Consider the following 19,066-nt stretch of genomic DNA (forward strand, 5'->3'; position numbering starts at 1 on the left):
ATGTGTACGTTTAGGATGGCTATGGCTTTTGGGGAAAAACTGTTCTTGAGTCTGTTTGTCCTTGCTGTGATGCACCTGCAGCGCCTCCCTGAGGGCAGCAGGTCAAACAGATCAGAGCCAGGGTGGGAGCTGTCCTTGATGATGTTTTTTGCTCTGCTGGGGCAGCGGGAGGTGTAAATATCCATCAGGGAGGGGAGAGGGCAGCCAGTGATATTCTGTGCTGCCTTTACTACTCTCTGGAGCCTCTCCCTGTCTGCTGTGGTGCAGCTGCGATACCATACTGTGATACCATATTGTGATACAGTACGTCAGCAGGCTCTCGATGGACGAGCGGTAGAAGGTCAGTAGTAGGTTGAAGTCCAAGTTGTGCTTCCTGAGGACCCTCAGGAAGTGTTACCGCTGCTGAGCCTTCTTGGTAACTGCTGTGATGTCTGTCTAGGAGATGTCAGCGGCGATAAGGATGCAGAGAAACTGGAAGGTATGGACCCTCTCCACACACTCGCCGTTGATGTAGAGGGGGGCTAAGTCGGTGCTGTGCCTCCTGAAGTCGACTATGATCTCCTTGGTTTTCTTGGTGTTCCAAGCCAGATTGTTCTTTGAAAACCAGGTTGCCAACTTCAGGACCTCCTCTCTGTAAGCTGCCTCGTCTCCCTTTGAGATGAGTCCGACCAGTGTGGTGTCATCAGCAAAATTGACTGAGGTTGTTGTTGTGGGCCGGACTACAGTCGTGGGTATAGAGACAGTTTAGGAGGGGGCTCAGCGCACAGCCTTGTGGGGATCCGGTGTTCAGTGTGCGAATGGAGGAGAGGTAGGGGCCGAGTCTCACAGTCTGGAGCCGGTAGGTAAGAAAGCCTTTTATCCAGGCACATGTGAGAGGGGAGGCTGAGAGTGACCAGTTTGGTGATGAGAAAACTGCTATAATCCACAACGAGCATCCGGACATAGCTCTGCTGCCGCTCCAGATGGCTCAGCACAGAGTGGAGAGCTACGGCGATGGCATCTTCTGTGGACCTGTTAGCACGATATGCGAACTGGTAGGGATCGAAGTCTTGGGGGAGATGGTCCTTGATGTGCTGGAGAACCAGTCTCACAAAGCACTTCATAATTACCGGAGTGAGGGCCACAGGGCGATAATCATTTAGGCCTGACTGCTTCTGGATGGGGCAGGGAGGTCAGTTCTCCTATCCAGTACCAAATGATGAAATGAAACATATCTCCACCCCCACCGCAGAGCCACCAGAAAAGTCACAGCAACTGGCTAGAATCTACCAGGTGCTGGACATGCTCCCTCCAGCCAGCATCGACATGCTGGAGAGACTCCTTTTCCATTTAGTCAGGTGGGATGGCATCCCTTGCTCACTTCCCAGATATCCTTCACAATGAATTGTATTGTATTGAATTGAATTGCAAAGCTGGACTCCACCTCTGCCTTCCCTGACCTCTGACAATCTTCTCCTTCTCAGGGTGGCCAGTGAGGAAGGCCAAAACCGAATGTCCACACATACCAATGGCGGTATGTCTGGAGGACTACCCCCATCCATAGTATCACCGGCCTGGTCAGTGAATGGCTCCGGAACCTGCCTGAACCACTAACGACGTTCAGCCAATACAGTGGCTTCCTGCATGCCATGGGTGAGGCCTGACTGCTTCTGGATGGGGCAGGGAGGTCAGTTCTCCTATCCAGTACCAAATGATGAAATGAAACATATCTCCACCCCCACCGCAGAGCCACCACCTTCCCTGACCTCTGACAATCTTCTCCTTCTCAGGGTGGCCAGTGAGGAAGGCCAAAACCGAATGTCCACACATTCGCTGGCCTTAGTCTTTGCCCCCTCCATCCTTCGCCTTCCAAACAACACAAACCCGCTCGATATTTTGAAGGACATGAGCAAAATCACGATGTGAGTACCTCGCTTACCCTTCAGGCACAGGCCACCAAGGCTTCTGGGCTTGTTCCCCCAAAAGGCTGTAGGCTGCGTCGAACCCCCACCACATAACTGTCTTTCTATGTGCACCGTCTACGCAGGTGTCTGGAGCTCATATTAAATGAGAAAAGGAGACGATATGAGGAGCTGAAAGAGGGGGAGGAAAATGAAGCAATGGCCAGCTGGATTTCCCTGACGCCCTGCCGGTTATACCGGGCCCATGGACAATATGACCTGGACACTATCAGTTGCATTAAAGCAGGCTGACCAGAACATAGAAATAACATAGACATTGGTAATAACAGGAAGAATGATAAGGGATCTTGACAGTTTCCAGTAAATCAAATTTATTAACTTCATATGTAAACACACCATTTATAATTATAAACATCCATAATGCGTCATATGATGTACATGTATGATGTAATAAAGGTGAAATAAATGTCAACCAATATAAGAAAATAGATAATGACTAGTTTTTCCATTTCCAATTTTGTGCTCAAATCAAACATTAGCAGCAACAGTACCGGGAATCCTAGACCAATAATATAGATGGCCGCTGCACTTCCGTTGTGGGTTTTGTATTCGTGTTGTGGCTTTGGCATTGTGTGACCCATCTGGACCACCGTAGAATGTAATATAAAGTGACAAATTATTGAGATTAAATAATTAAAATTGAATATGGGTAACCTTATAACATGGTTGTTCAAATCAAACCTTTTTTTGCAGAATTGGTTGTCAAAGTCACTCAGATCCGTACCCTTGCCTTTTTTCTTGTTTCCAAAAAATCATGGTCCACTTGCCTAATACACTGTATGATCGCATGCTTGAGATGTAACTTCAGTGATAATAATGCCAATGACAAACTTGCATAAAAAGTGCATTTTACAAGATAGCATCTTGACCTATCCATCATTAAAGACACTAACATCAATTAATAATTATCCCATTACATTGTTTTTTTGTTATAAAATTATTTTACAAGAACATAAAATCATGTAACACCAATGACACAATTAAATGAACCATGTAAAAAAAATGTGTTTCCAGAAAACGCTTTTAAAGGTAAATTTGTAACTTATAGAATGAGGTGATACTGACTATGAAGCTCATTTCAACAGTCTCTTTGTCCTGTGGTCTTTGACCTATAGGAAGCACTTATCTACCACTTTTTATACTTTCAAAATGTCAGTTTTACTATTAATGACACCCAGGACATCAAATTAAAAGACACACATTATTTTGCAATAATTTTCTATCTTAATTATTTATTTAGTTTATTTACGTTTAATAGACGTTTCATATTTATATTAAGTCTGAGAAAATAAAATAAGTAATAAGTAAAGATTTTTTTAACACCTGCAAATTCACTGAAGCAGTATGCATGACGCAGGGGACAAACCCTTATATATAACTGGGCGAAAAGTTGGCTTATAAAATTATGTCAGTTATATGGGCCTTAAAGCGTTTACATAACTGAAAATTCAAGGGACATGTTTCTCACTATATTTTGAAAATGACTTAGTAGTAGTAGCTATTTAATTTTATTATATAATAATGTTACTTATTAGGCTATATTATTTATTGCGCTATTAAATTAAATAACAAATAAACTTGCTTTACTCCCAGCGCTTGTATTTTGGCAACGACGTTGTACATGTTCTATAACATCTAAACATTATAACTGATGGTGCAAAATTTCTGCCACTTACCTATTCACAGCTTGACAGGTGAATCTTTGCAGCATGTACAGCAACAGCCTCAAAACGTGGTGGGGGCCATATTTAATGTGGGAAAAAGTCTGGTTAATTCAGTCAGTAATCACTAAATGTCACCGTTACTGGGTGGTATATAGTACAATGGGCTGTAAAGCAAAAAAAAAATTCTTAACTTTGATGAGTGGGTTGAATGAAAGGTGGAAATGAAAGGAAGGGTCATATATGACCTCATGGGTTCCCCAGGGCTACAAGTCTAGAACTGGCCAAACACTCATAAGTCAATTGGCTGATGATACAACCCTCTTCTTAAAATACAAATCTCAAATTAGCATCAAAACCTTCAATTTTTTCCCCCACAGACATCTGGACTACGACTAAATTTAAGTAATTATTTTTAAAAATGATCTGAATAAAGACTTTATTATTAAGACTGCGAGAATGCTGGATAATTTTACACCCTTGATTACTTCCCTGGAAAAAAGACTCTCTGGCTTCAGAGGGATCACAGAGGTATGAGGGATCTCTCCATTACAGGTCGAACCTTGTTAGCCAAAGTTGAAGGTTTTTCCAGTTTGATCTATGCATCTATGACTCCTAAGGTATCAGAGGAGTTGTGTGAAAGGATAGATAAAATTCTTTAACTTCATATGGAAGAAAATAATTCACTATATTAATAATACTGGTCATGATTAACACATTTTATTCTGCTGGATTCAATGTTTTGGATGTTTCCACCTTAATAATAATAATAGATTTTATTTGTAACGTTCTTTACATTTACTGAGATGATGCAAGTTCCTAATGAACATTCTGCCATAGGGGCAGAAATGTGTTAGTGTAACAGGACTGACCTGGGGATACAAATTATTGATTTACTATAAGGAAATTGTATTTAAAGCATAAATGGGAAATACTGTCACACAGGAATACATTTTTCAATTTTTTTTTTATCATATTCCATAATGAAGTATAGCACACCTTTCAGTTTCACTTTCTTTAATAGTGCTCTGCAAACCCTATGGTTTAACTTTATCTTGCAGGTTTACTTTATATACAGACTCATACCTAACAGCCTTGTTTTATTTCGTAGCTGTGTAGTGTCTTAAGAGCTGTGCCTGGCCAAAAAAAAGGTTTTCATTTGAATTTTTCATTGGACCACCTTTAGCTTTGACTATGGTGCACATTTGTCATGGCATTGTTTCCACAAGCTTATGCAACATCTCATGAACCACTCCTGGACAATTCGAACCCAATGAATCTTGGCATTCTTGTCCTGGAATATGCCCATGCCAACAGGGAAGAAAAAATCCATTTATGATGGATGGAGGTGTAACCTGATTATTCAGTAGATTCAGGTACTCAGCTGACTTTACTTTACTGCTGCATAACGTTGCTGGGCTGTAATAATGATCCAGTCATTGGCTCTTAAGTATTTGCTGAAATTAATTCACATGGCGACTTTTTATTTGGCTGGGCAGTGTATTATGCCAACACAGTGGTTATAATTTCAATATTTTGTTGAATGCATCATACATAGGGGCTGGACAAAATAATGGAAACACCACATAAAATTGACTGACTTTGAAGTCATTTAAAAAAATGCACACTTACTGTAGTCAGTTGAGTCATATTAGGTGTTTGCTGTGGTGTAAACACTGTAACTAGGGATTATGGTGTCAAGAGATCTAATGATGATCAAGGCATTTTGGAGCCCAGTATCTGGGGGCTGGGAGCTCCAGCATTATAGTGACCCTAAGGATCCCAGGAATGCCAGGACAGGAATCTTTGGACAGCTCTGGAGTGGCCAGTGGAGAGTCCCGGTGTGGATCCTGCAGTGATGGGAAAACTAGTGATTGTGAGAAGAGTTTAGAGGTGGATATTAAGCTAACTACTAATAATTTAGTTAAAGCTCAGTTTATTTCTGAGGCACATTTCACACAACTGCAGTTGAAACAAAGTGCTATACTATCAAAATACACAAACACTTAAAGACACTTAAACATAAACACTTAAAGTGTCTCTTAGTGTTTGAGTTTGTGTATTTTGATGACAGAGAACTGCTATACTGAGTTAAAATTCTAAGAATAAAAACAAATTTTTAAACTTTAAATGTGGAAAGTGTTGGTGCCTGAGGAATATGCAGGGACAGCTCATTCCACAGCTTTGGAGCTGCAGCTATGAACACCTGATTTCCACTATGCTTTAGCCTGGATTTCCGAACCACAAGGAAATATCAAGCAGATCTTAATATCTTGAACTCTATCCTATAGCGCATTGGAAGCCAGTGCAGAGAGGCAGGTATAGGAGAAATACGATCACACTTACATCATCCTGTTAGTGGTCGAGCTGCTGCATTTTGGACCAGCAGTAGGCGTGCAATGGAAGCTTGGCTGACAGCTATGTACAGAGAGAAATGGGTGCGTGCTGAAATAGAACCTTGAGGAACTCCACACGAGAGAGGTGCTGACGAGGAGATTCCTTCCCATAGGGAACAGGATGGCCAGCAACACCTGCTGGCCAATTGGGGACTAAACATAAGGGACAGGGATGGATGAGGACCGACTATGACATGCTGTCAATCTGCCACTGGAGGCAGTGAGAAGAATTTCATAAAGCCTCATAGGTCAGTTTGGTATTGAATTGTAATATTGTGTTTTTGCTTGAAAGAATAACTCATTATTGGACAATATGCAAAGAGGATGAAAAATCTGCCATTTCCTCCTTCCGTTACTACAATCCTGTTTCACAAGAAGGACCTGGTCAGCTAGTGGGCCATACTTATCTACTTGTTTTTAAGAGTTTTAGGTCTTCAGAACCACTACTGATGAAATTTGCACTTGTCCGCCCGTATTTTGGCATAATGTAGCTATTTCAAAATGATGCTTTTCAGAGGACTGCTTTTGTAGTGGAGACAATAACGACATATCACATTGATCTAAAGTCATCTCACTTTATATAAGGTATATACATAAAAAATTGAAAAAGAATAAGAAGAAAAAATCTGTAAATCACTTTTACAAGCTCCTTCTAATCACAGACTTGAGCTGTATACTCAGAAAAACTGTTCCAGGTCACGTAGCTCCCCCTGTAGGTCTGTCACAAAAATGCAAACATTAAATTTACTTATTGATGCTTTTTTCCAAAGCAATGAACTCATAACAAATCAAGATCAGACAGCTCCTGGAACAGCTGGGGATTAAGGGTCTTGCTCAAGGGCCCAACAGTGAGATCACCCTGCCAACCATACGATTTGAACTTCATCTTTCAATCACAGGCACAGCATCCCAACCCACTGTGCTACACTCTGGTCCCATCATTAGGTCATCATTCAAATCATTCATGCCTGAGAATGTCACCATGCTGGTTAAAGTGAACACCTCCCTTATTGGCATTGTTACATGTTGTAATAGCTTCATTTATCATGTATAATTATTATTGGATTATTGTGGATTATTGTGAGGCACATTTAGAAAAGCTTTTGATAATCAGTGGTGACCTAATGGTTAGAAAACTGCATTTACTGTATAGTTCAATGTTTGCTGGTTCAAATCCCCGACCAGCAAGGCACCATTGAAGTACCCTGAGCAAGGTACCACCCCCAAGATTTACTCCCTGGCTGCTGAATTAGCTGCCCCCTGCTATGTCACATATGGGTTAAATGCAAAAGACATGTTTTGTTGTGGTGTCAGCCCAGTGACCAGAGTTTCCCCAGCCGAGGAGGCTATCGAAAGAACGGGGGTATGCTACCCAGACTTACCGCCTGATCCCGGCTTGGTCCAAGGGGGTCTTTCGGGGTACCCCATCCATTGGTTCCCGAAAGGAACCACCTGCGGTCTCCTCATGGCACTGGTACTGCCCTGTGCTTTTGTTCTGCAGGGTCCACGGTGTGGTCCGGTTCCTGTCCTGCCTGTTAATTTCGTTGACGAAAAATTTTCGTCATAGTTTTAATTAACGACCTTTTTTCTTTGATGAAAACGAGACGATAACTAAATAAAAAAAATATACTCAAAGACTGGAACTATGACGAAAGTTATTGACATTTCTGTAAACGAATAAAAACGAGACTAAAATATTTGCCAAAGACGAGATCCAATCAGAACTACTCTATTTTGTTTAAGCGGGACGACTTGAATAGACATCCAATCAGAACAAACTCCCGAGAGCGGTGATACGCTCAGATGCACATAACTGTAGGCGATTGATAGACGATCATCGTATGTACCTGGTTTGAAACAGGCTGTTTTCATAAAATTAACACGACAATATGTCAGTGCCAGGAAGAAAGCGAAGCGAAGACATGACATATGGACACATTTCCAGTTTAATATTACAGAAAACAAGACGCTTTGTAAGCCGTGTGGAGTCACCATCACTGGTAAAAACACAACGCACTTGAAGCGACACTTGCAAGTGAGTCATCCTGAAATCCACGCGAAGGTAAGCTTGCTAAAGTCACGTTAGCACTAAAATTTCTGCAGATTGTAAAAATAAAATCCATGTCATGACTACCTTTGGTCAGGTGCAACAATCAGCAACTCTGACTCTGGTTAGTTTAAGGAGCTGTAGCTTAGCGTGTTCACTGGGTAATTTCAATATGTATGTATATATATATATAATTTATATTATTTTATTATTTGAGAATTGTACATGTTCAGACAGAGCATGATCCCTGATGCCATTTTCTTTGCACTTTTTCTTTGAAACTGAGTTTCAACAGTTGAAATACAGATAAAAATTTATTTCTTGTTTTTCTTATTTTGTTCTCTAATTTTTGTATTGCTTTAGTTCTGCATTGCTACTTTCATTTGCTATTTCATTTCATAATATGCAGCTGGTTCAAACAGAATGAGTAAAATCTATGCCAATGTGTATTGCACATTTAAACCTTAATACCATTCCATAACAAATTGATAACGTTTTTATTTCATGTTCAGAAATACAAGGGAAACTAAAACATGGATTACTGTTTACACTTTATATTTTAGCTGACTAAAACTATTGTAGATTTAGTCGACTAAAATCCTATGATTTTTAGTCGCCTAAAACTAGACTAAATCAAAAACAATTTAGATGACTAAAACTAATGACATTTTCGTCAAAAGGCTATGACTAAAACTAAATCAAAATTTGCTGTCAAAATTAACACTCCTTAATTGGCGCCCTCCGCCTCTGCCGACCCCTCGCTGTCTACCGATGCCGTTCTTCCCTCGGCTGCCGCAGACGAGAGGAGCTCGTCCTTTCTACAGACCCAGACAGGACTCCGAAGGCCCCCCTGTCCGCGACCCTTCTGCGGCGCCCCTGACCGCGATCATTTTTTGGATAACTGTCATAATCGTTATACACCTAGAAATTGAAATGTTTTAATCACTATTTAATAGTTTTGGCAGTACAGTTTTGGATTTGTGCTAGTATCCTTCTTTCTCGTTCGGTTATTCCCGTTTGATTGGTTCGATCAATGACGTCTTTTCTTCACGCTGCTATTGTTTAGCCGCGCGCCGTCCCGCTCTAGCAGAGTAATCATGGAGGACTTAGTTTCAAAGCTAAACACGACAGCTCTGCGGTTTGCGCATTTAGGTTTCAAGCCAAATGAAAAAGGGGAGCCTGGTAACCTGACTGAAGCGATTTGCCGAATGTGTGGAAGAAAACTGTCGGTCAAAAGCGCCAATACAACAAATCTACAAAACCACCTCCGGATTTATCATCCCACACACTAGGTAAAACAACCTCAGCTGCGGCTCCTCCGCAACTGGCTATCACTAATGCTTTTGATCGAGTTACTAAATATAAAAATGGCGGAGCCAAATCGCGCTCGTTAGCAGACAGCGTAAGGAGACATATAGCGAAAGAAATGCTGCCGTTCAATACTGTCGAAAAGAAATTACTACCCAGACTGTGGCATAATTAGTGCATATTGATCCTGAACTAACTCGGTACTTGCAGGAACAGGTGTTGAATCCTTCAAGGGCTCCCCTAATGTGGTGACGTGATAACCAAGCAAGGTTCCCTTCGGTTGCAAAGTTAGCTCGGAAGTACCTCTGCATTTGTGCGACAAGTAGTGCCTCTGAGAGAATGTTTAGTACAGCAGGAAACCTTGTGACCCCAGTGAGATGTGGCCTTAAACCAGATAAAGTGAACATGTTAGTGTTTCTTGCACGGAATCTGCCTAGCCAGTAATGAGCATGATCGGTTATGTGTGAAAAGGATATTGACTGTTGTATTGTCATTTTAGTTGGTTACTGGTTACTGATTATTTGTTATTTATGTCTGACTTTCTCCTGCCCTGTACATTTTTTAACAAAACAAAGGCAAACAATTTTTTTTTTTTTTTTACATTTAAAAGTTTCTATATATATATACCCATAGAAAAGTCCAGTTGTCAGACCAGGGGAGAAAGGTAAACCGTCTTTATTGTGATCTGCAGGGAGACGTTACCTAGCAGTTATGCCTGCATATGAGTCACACGTTTCACACATGATTGCACTCGCATTTTTGTGTATGGCAGCCCTTGGAGAAGAACATTGACCGGCTACTGGAGCACATAGAGCTGCAGGTTGAATGAATGAATGCCTTTTATTGTCACTATACACGTGTATAATGAGATTAAGAGCAGCACCTTCAGTGCAAAGATGTACACAAGACAAACAATAAACAAACAGTGCAAAAGTTCTGCAGCGCTATGTACATTTGGAATAAATAACTTTGCACGGCAAAGTGATGGACACTCTTTCATATGGTTTCTTGTAAATAAGCATTTGAGATTTTTGTATGTATATATTTCTATTTAAAAAAAGACATTCACTACTTTAATTCTACTTGTTTTTTTGGACAAAATAGGAAAGGTAGGTTTTTTTTTTTTTAATGTAAATTCTCCTTGAGAATAATGTCTGAGTTTTATTCCTTTAAATCAGAGCTAGATAAGATTTTAACAACTCTGAGCTATTAGTTAAGTTCTCCCCAAACGAGCTTTATGGGCCGAATGGCCCCCTGTCGTTTGTAAATTTATGTAAGTAGGGTTTTAAATGTATGAATATACAATGTGATATGCAGTGTGGGTTATCGCACATTATTTAGGTATTGCACGGTAATAATGATCATGTGATATTGCACAGTATAAAGATATTGCACAGTTATCAACACCATTTAGGTAATGGATATTGCCCCAGTTGATAGACGGAAGTCCAGGGATTGGGTGTTGGACTGTGTAGTCTACTGTCCAGTCAGTGCATGTGTACGTTTAGGATGGCTATGGCTTTTGGGGAAAAAACTGTTCTTGAGTCTGTTTGTCCTTGCTGTGATGCACCTGCAGCAGGTCAAACAGATCAGAGCCAGGGTGGGAGCTGTTCTTGATGATGTTTTTTGCTCTGCTGGGGCAGCGGGAGGTGTAAATATCCATCAGGGAGGGGAGAGGGCAGCCGATGATATTCTGTGCTGCCTTTATTACTCTCTGGAGCCTCTCCCTGTCTGCTGTGGTGCAGCTGCGATACATACTGTGATACCATACTGTGATACAGTACGTCAGCAGGCTCTCGATGGACGAGCGGTAGAAGGTCAGTAGTAGGTTGAAGTCCAAGTTGTGCTTCCTGAGGACCCTCAGGAAGTGTTACCGCTGCTGAGCCTTCTTGGTAACTGCTGTGATGTCTGTCTAGGAGATGTCAGCGGCGATAAGGATGCCGAGAAACTGGAAGGTATGGACCCTCTCCACACACTCGCCGTTGATGTAGAGGGGGGCTAAGTCGGTGCTGTGCCTCCTGAAGTCGACTATGATCTCCTTGGTTTTCTTGGTGTTCCAAGCCAGATTGTTCTTTGAAAACCAGGTTGCCAACTTCAGGACCTCCTCTCTGTAAGCTGCCTCGTCTCCCTTTGAGATGAGTCCGACCAGTGTGGTGTCGTCAGCAAACTTGACTATGAGGTTGTTGCTGTGGGCCGGACTACAGTCGTGGGTATAGAGACAGTTTAGGAGGGGGCTCAGCGCACAGCCTTGTGGGGATCCGGTGTTCAGTGTGCGAATGGAGGAGAGGTAGGGGCCGAGTCTCACAGTCTGGAGCCGGTTGGTAAGAAAGCCTTTTATTCAGGCACATGTGAGAGGGGGGAGGCTGAGAGTGACCAGTTTGGTGATGAGAAAACTGCTATAATCCACAACGAGCATCCGGACATAGCTCTGCTGCCGCTCCAGATGGCTCAGCACAGAGTGGAGAGCTACGGCGATGGCATCTTCTGTGGACCTGTTAGCACGATATGCGAACTGGTAGGGATCGAAGTCTTGGGGGAGATGGTCCTTGATGTGCTGGAGAACCAGTCTCACAAAGCACTTCATAATTACCGGAGTGAGGGCCACAGGGCGATTTAATCATTTAGGCCTGACTGCTTCTGGATGGGGCAGGGAGGTCAGTTCTCCTATCCAGTACCAAATGATGAAATGAAACATATCTCCACCCCCACCGCAGAGCCACCAGAAAAGTCACAGCAACTGGCTAGAATCTACCAGGTGCTGGACATGCTCCCTCCAGCCAGCATCGACATGCTGGAGAGACTCCTTTTCCATTTAGTCAGGTGGGATGGCATCCCTTGCTCACTTCCCAGATATCCTTCACAATGAATTGTATTGTATTGAATTGAATTGCAAAGCTGGACTCCACCTCTGCCTTCCCTGACCTCTGACAATCTTCTCCTTCTCAGGGTGGCCAGTGAGGAAGGCCATAATAGAATGTCCACACATACCAATGGCGGTATGTCTGGAGGACTACCCCATGCATAGTATCACCTGCCTGGTCAGTGAATGGCTCCGGAACCTGCCTGAACCACTAATAACGTTCAGCCAATACAGTGGCTTCCTGCATGCCATGGGTGAGGCCTGACTGCTTCTGGATGGGGCAGGGAGGTCAGTTCTCCTATCCAGTACCAAATGATGAAATTAAACATATCTCCACCCCCACCGCAGAGCCACCAGAAAAGTCACAAGAACTGGGGAGAATCTACCAGGTGCTGGACATGCTGGAGAGACTCCTCTTCCACTTAGTCAGGTGGGATGGCATCCCTTGCTCACTTCCCAGATATCCTTCACAATGAATTGTATTGTATTGAATTGAATTGCAAAGCTGGACTCCACCTCTGCCTTCCCTGACCTCTGACAATCTTCTCCTTCTCAGGGTGGCCAGTGAGGAAGGCCAAAACCGAATGTCCACACATACCAATGGCGGTATGTCTGGAGGACTACCCCATCCATAGTATCACCGGCCTGGTCAGTGAATGGCTCCGGAACCTGCCTGAACCTCTAACGACGTTCAGCCAATACAGTGGCTTCCTGCATGCCATGGGTGAGGCCTGACTGCTTCTGGATGGGGCAGGGAGGTCAGTTCTCCTATCCAGTACCAAATGATGAAATTAAACATATCTCCACCCCCACCGCAGAGCCACCAGAAAAGTCACAACAACTGGGGAGAATCTACCAGGTGCTGGACATGCTGGAGAGACTCCTCTTCCACTTAGTCAGGTGGGATGGCATCCCTTGCTCACTTCCCAGATATCCTTCACAATGAATTGTATTGTATTGAATTGAATTGCAAAGCTGGACTCCACCTCTGCCTTCCCTGACCTCTGACAATCTTCTCCTTCTCAGGGTGGCCAGTGAGGAAGGCCAAAACCGAATGTCCACACATACCAATGGCGGTATGTCTGGAGGACTACCCCATCCATAGTATCACCGGCCTGGTCAGTGAATGGCTCCGGAACCTGCCTGAACCTCTAACGACGTTCAGCCAATACAGTGGCTTCCTGCATGCCATGGGTGAGGCCTGACTGCTTCTGGATGGGGCAGGGAGGTCAGTTCTCCTATCCAGTACCAAATGATGAAATGAAACATATCTCCACCCCCACCGCAGAGCCACCACCTTCCCTGACCTCTGACAATCTTCTCCTTCTCAGGGTGGCCAGTGAGGAAGGCCAAAACCGAATGTCCACACATTCGCTGGCCTTAGTCTTTGCCCCCTCCATCCTTCGCCTTCCAAACAACACAAACCCGCTCGATATTTTGAAGGACATGAGCAAAATCACGATGTGAGTACCTCGCTTACCCTTCAGGCACAGGCCACCAAGGCTTCTGGGCTTGTTCCCCCAAAAGGCTGTAGGCTGCGTCGAACCCCCACCACATAACTGTCTTTCTATGTGCACCGTCTACGCAGGTGTCTGGAGCTCATATTAAATGAGAAAAGGAGACGTTATGAGGAGCTGAAAGAGGGGGAGGAAAATGAAGCAATGGCCAGCTGGATTTCCCTGACGCCCTGCCGGTTATACCGGGCCCATGGACAATATGACCTGGACACTATCCCAGATTAAGTGACCCAGTCCAGACCAGAACATAATGAAGCCTGAGACCTTTGTAAATAATGTAATATATAATATAATATAATAATAATAATGTAATAGTTTGTGTATATAATGTATAATATAATAGTTTGTATATAATAATTCACATAATAAACATTACTTAAACATTACTGGAGCTCATTTTAAATGAGAAGAGGAGACGATATGAGGAGCTGAAAGAGGGGGAGCATGAAATTATGGCGAACTGGATTTCCCTGATGCCCTGCAGGTTATATTACGCACAGGGATGATATGACCTGGATACTGTCTAAGATGAAGTGACCCAGTCCAGCATGAAGCCTGAGACCTTTGTGAATAATGGAATGTATAATATACTAGTTTGTATAACCCAGTCCAGACCAGGACAACATAAAGCCTGATACCTTTGTAAATAATGGAATGTATAGTATAATAGTTTGTATGTATAATATAATAGTTTGTATGTATATGTAACCAACCTAGCTGAAAGGCTAGACCAGTGTACTCCAAAAAAAAGAAAAGAAATAAGGCGGCAGAGTTGTGTGTTGGGAGAGAAAAACAGGACATGTTTAAGCAACAGTGCTTCCGTGCAGGATTTTTTCAAGATCCTTCTCACACTCTCCAACTTCACTCACATTCTCTTCATCACCTCTTATGTTTACTTCCTCCTGCCCACAATGCATTTCTGGTTGTTCCTCTACCATTTCTTCTACCCCATGGTCTTGAATGAGGTTTTCCTCCCTATCCACAATATTCTCCTCTCTTTCTACTTCATCCACTGTACCCTGAGTCCTGTTTTCCCATCCACCTGGCTGTAACAAGGTCTTTGAGGTTCGAGGCTAGTGTCAGCGCTGGTGTAGTGGTAATGACTCTCTCGATGCTCCTAGTCAGAGCTGAGACTTGTGCCGTCAGTTCATGGATGGCTTCATGACTGACTTTGATTTCAGGTTGAGTTTCAGGCCAACTCCCTGTGTCAACCCCTTCTCACGGCTTCACACTGACACTGGCAGTCTTAGCTTTTTGTGCATGGCCTAGGTGTTTCTACCGCTCTGATTTTTCACTAATTGTGTTACTAGGTCTAGTATAAAGTCATCAGTGATTGTTAAATTCCAAACATGGGGTCTCATTTCTCGCCTAACATAGGCATATTTGTCACCAAGACCCTGATAAAGCGAATGGAGAAAAACTCCCTGTACCAAATTACTGTCATATTGAAACTCAGATCTACTCTGTTGTGAAGCAAATAGTACTCGCTGCTTTAATCCAACCAGTCTATAGCCAAACTGTTGTGGGGTTTCCTTGTCATTTTGCTTAGCACTGCTGAGTTCCTGGAACAACTCAGTACTACCTTTGTCCCTAAGGTTGACTCGTAAGAGACGTTTAAGTATAGCTATGGGGAGATTTTCTCTAATTACCAGCATCTCTTTGAATACTCCAGGCTTGATAACCTTAAGGACCGTTCTAATAACTTCTGCTTCAGTAAACCTCTCAGCCAACCCCTCATCAATTTGCCTGCGGACATTACCATAACTTAAATCAAGAATCGGAATCAGAAATCATTCCTCCATGTATCCTAAATTCCTGGCGCGGCAACAAAGCGGCTGCCTCTGTTAGGGTCAGTGCGCTGGATACAGAGTCTATTGGTGACTGTGCAAAACTGACAAGTGTTGACTTCCTCTGATGAGCTGCAGCTGCTTCCACAACTGTAACCTCTTGTATCACTGCAGACCCCATGTCATCCTGTATAACAGGATCAGCATCTTTACCTAGTGGTTGCAGATCATTGATGAGATCATGGATGAGATCATGGAAAGCAAGCAGACGGGACAGCCCTTAGTCCTCCAGACTACGCAGTTCCTCACTCCTAAGGAACCCCATAATGTAGTCGAAGAGTTCCACTGTTGCTGCGTCTCTTTCTGGCAATTCCTCCGCCACCTCATCTTTACAGGATGCTGCAAGGCGATAAAGGACCTCCGTGTCTGCAGCATGGATCAACGGGAGCAGTTGACTCTGGATGTCTTGTCACACTTCTTGAAGAGTAGTCATTGTTGTCCGCGAAATCTGTCAGGTGATCGATTCAATAAAAAAATCTGGATCCCACAATTCTTAGGTTAGCATTCGCAGGACCATGCTAATCCCGGACGAGGCCCCAAATTTGTAACCAACCTAGCTGCAAGGCTAGGCCAGTGTACTCCAAAAAGAAATAAGGGGACAGAGTTCTGTGTTGGGAGAGAAAAACAGGACATGTTTAAGCAACAGTGCTTCCGTGCAGGATTTTTTCTAAATCATTTCTCAAACTTAGAAACAGCTTAATACAAAAAAAGAAAATGCAATATATCTGCACAACAGTATGTAAATATTGAAATACTGTAATAGATGTGGAAGCATTAATCACATTTCAATTATTATGAAAAGATTACAATAACCCTCTGGTACAATCACAATAATCACAATTCAAACGATAAAACATATATATATGTGTGTGTGTATGTATATACACTGACCTAAAGGATTATTAGGAACACCTGTTCAATTTCTCATTAATGCAATTATTTAATCAACCAATCACATGGCAGTTGAATCAATGCATTTAGGGGTGTGGTCCTGGTCAAGACAATCTCCTGAACTCCAAACTGAATGTGAGAATGGGAAAGAAAGGTGATTTAAGCAATTTTGAGCATGGCATGGTTGTTGGTGCCTGACGGGCCGGTCTGAGTATTTCACAATCTGCTCAGTTACTGGGATTTTCACACACAACCATTTCTAGGGTTTACAAAGAATGGTGTGCAAAGGGAAAAACATCCAGTATGCGGCAGTCCTGTGGGCGAAAATGCCTTGTTGATGCTAGAGGTCAGAGGAGAATGGGCCGACTGATTCAAGCTGATAGAAGAGCAACTTTGACTGAAATAACCACTCGTTACAACCGAGGTATGCAGCAAAGCATTTGTGAAGCCACAACACGCACAACCTTGAGGCGGATGGGCTACAACAGCAGAAGACCCCACCGGGTACCACTCATCTCCACTACAAATAGGAAAAAGAGGCTACAATTTGCACGAGCTCACCAAAATTGGACAGTTGAAGACTGGAAAAATGTTGCCTGGTCTGATGAGTCTCGATTTCTGTTGAGACATTCAAATGGTAGAGTCAGAATTTGGCGTAAACAGAATGAGAACATGGATCCATCATGCCTTGTTACCACTGTGCAGGCTGGTGGTGGTGGTGTAATGGTGTGGGGGATGTTTTCTTGGCACACTTTAGGCCCCTTAGTGCCGATTGGGCATCGTTTAAATGCCACGGCCTACCTGAGCATTGTTTCTGACCATGTCCATCCCTTTATGACCACCATGTACCCATCCTCTGATGGCTACTTCCAGCAGGATAATGCACCATGTCACAAAGCTCGAATCATTTCAAATTGGTTTCTTGAACATGACAATGAGTTCACTGTACTAAAATGCCCCCCACAGTCACCAGATCTCAACCCAATAGAGCATCTTTGGGATGTGGTGGAACGGGAGCTTCATGCCCTGGATGTGCATCCCACAAATCTCCATCAACTGCAAGATGCTATCCTATCAATATGGGCCAACATTTCTAAAGAATGCTTTCAGCACCTTGTTGAATCAATGCCACGTAGAATTAAGGCAGTTCTGAAGGCGAAAGGGGGTCAAACACCGTATTAGAATGGTGTTCCTAATAATCCTTTAGGTGAGTTTATATACATACATACATACATACATACATACATATATACATATATATACACACACATATATATATATATATATATATACATATATATATACATATATACACATATACATATATATACATATATATACATATATATACACATATACATATATATACATATATATACACATATACATTATATATATATATATATATATATATATATATATATAGAGAGAGAGAGAGAGAGAGAGAGAGAGAGAGAGAGAGAGAGAGAGAGAGCGAGAGAGAGAGAGAGAGAGACCGAAATGGGGCTGCGTTTCTTTCTCGCACTGACCTATTCACAAAGGATAAAATAAACCTACACTAGAGATGGTACAATCAACGAGGCGTACAAAAACACAAATATAAGTTTTCCTATTAAGGAATAAACCCATTTATTTAAAGGCTGCATTGTATCGTTTTCTTTTGTACTTAAAACAAACTCCCGCGCCCAGCTAACCATGCTATATAGAACTAAGCGGATGGCTTGTTACCGCTAACTAGCGTTTAGCATTTCCTGAAGGAAAAGATATATTTCTGGCTTTAAACAACAACTCGGTACAGATTAATAAAACAAAATAAATAGGAATGGTATTTACACCTGATATTGGGCATATATGAGTATTAAACCCAGATATTTCCTAACCTGTGTTGGGAGGAAAAAAAAACAGCATACGTTTAAACAACAGTGCTGCCGTGCAGGATCTATTCAAGATGAATTTCCTGCCCAGGATTATATATACCCAACACTCGTGGTCCAGCGCCCCCCATCGGTAGGGAGTCTGAACTGAACACGGACGAGAAAAGCAAGGAGAAAGAAAAAATAAATAAATAAATAAATAAATAAAATAAAATATGATAGTTTGTATGTATAATGTATAATATAATAGAGTTTGTATATAATAAATCACATAATAAACATTACTTAAACTTTTATTACTTTTTTAGCCCGGTCTGATTTAATGGAAAAAGCGCACATTCGAACGATGTTGTGTAAAATGAGTTAGCACATTAGATTTGTTTACAGAAAAATATCTAAATTCACTATAACAGGGTGAACAGACAGTCTTATTAACTACGCCCTCTCTCTGGTGTTGGCGTAATTTATCGGGAAGCCACAATTAGCTCTGCAGAGCCTCTTTGCGATCGCGAAATTGGGAGAATTCAGTTGCATCAAAGCAGGCTGACCAGAACATACTGTAGAAATAACATAGAAATTGGTAATAACAGGAAGAATGACAAGGGATCTTGACACTTTCCAATAAATCAAATTTATTAACTTCATATGTAAACACACCATTTATAATTATATACATCCATAATGCGCCATATCATGTACATGTA

The sequence above is a fragment of the Paramormyrops kingsleyae genome, chromosome 12 (genome assembly GCF_048594095.1).
Source record: "Paramormyrops kingsleyae isolate MSU_618 chromosome 12, PKINGS_0.4, whole genome shotgun sequence".
Lineage (NCBI taxonomy): Eukaryota > Metazoa > Chordata > Actinopteri > Osteoglossiformes > Mormyridae > Paramormyrops > Paramormyrops kingsleyae.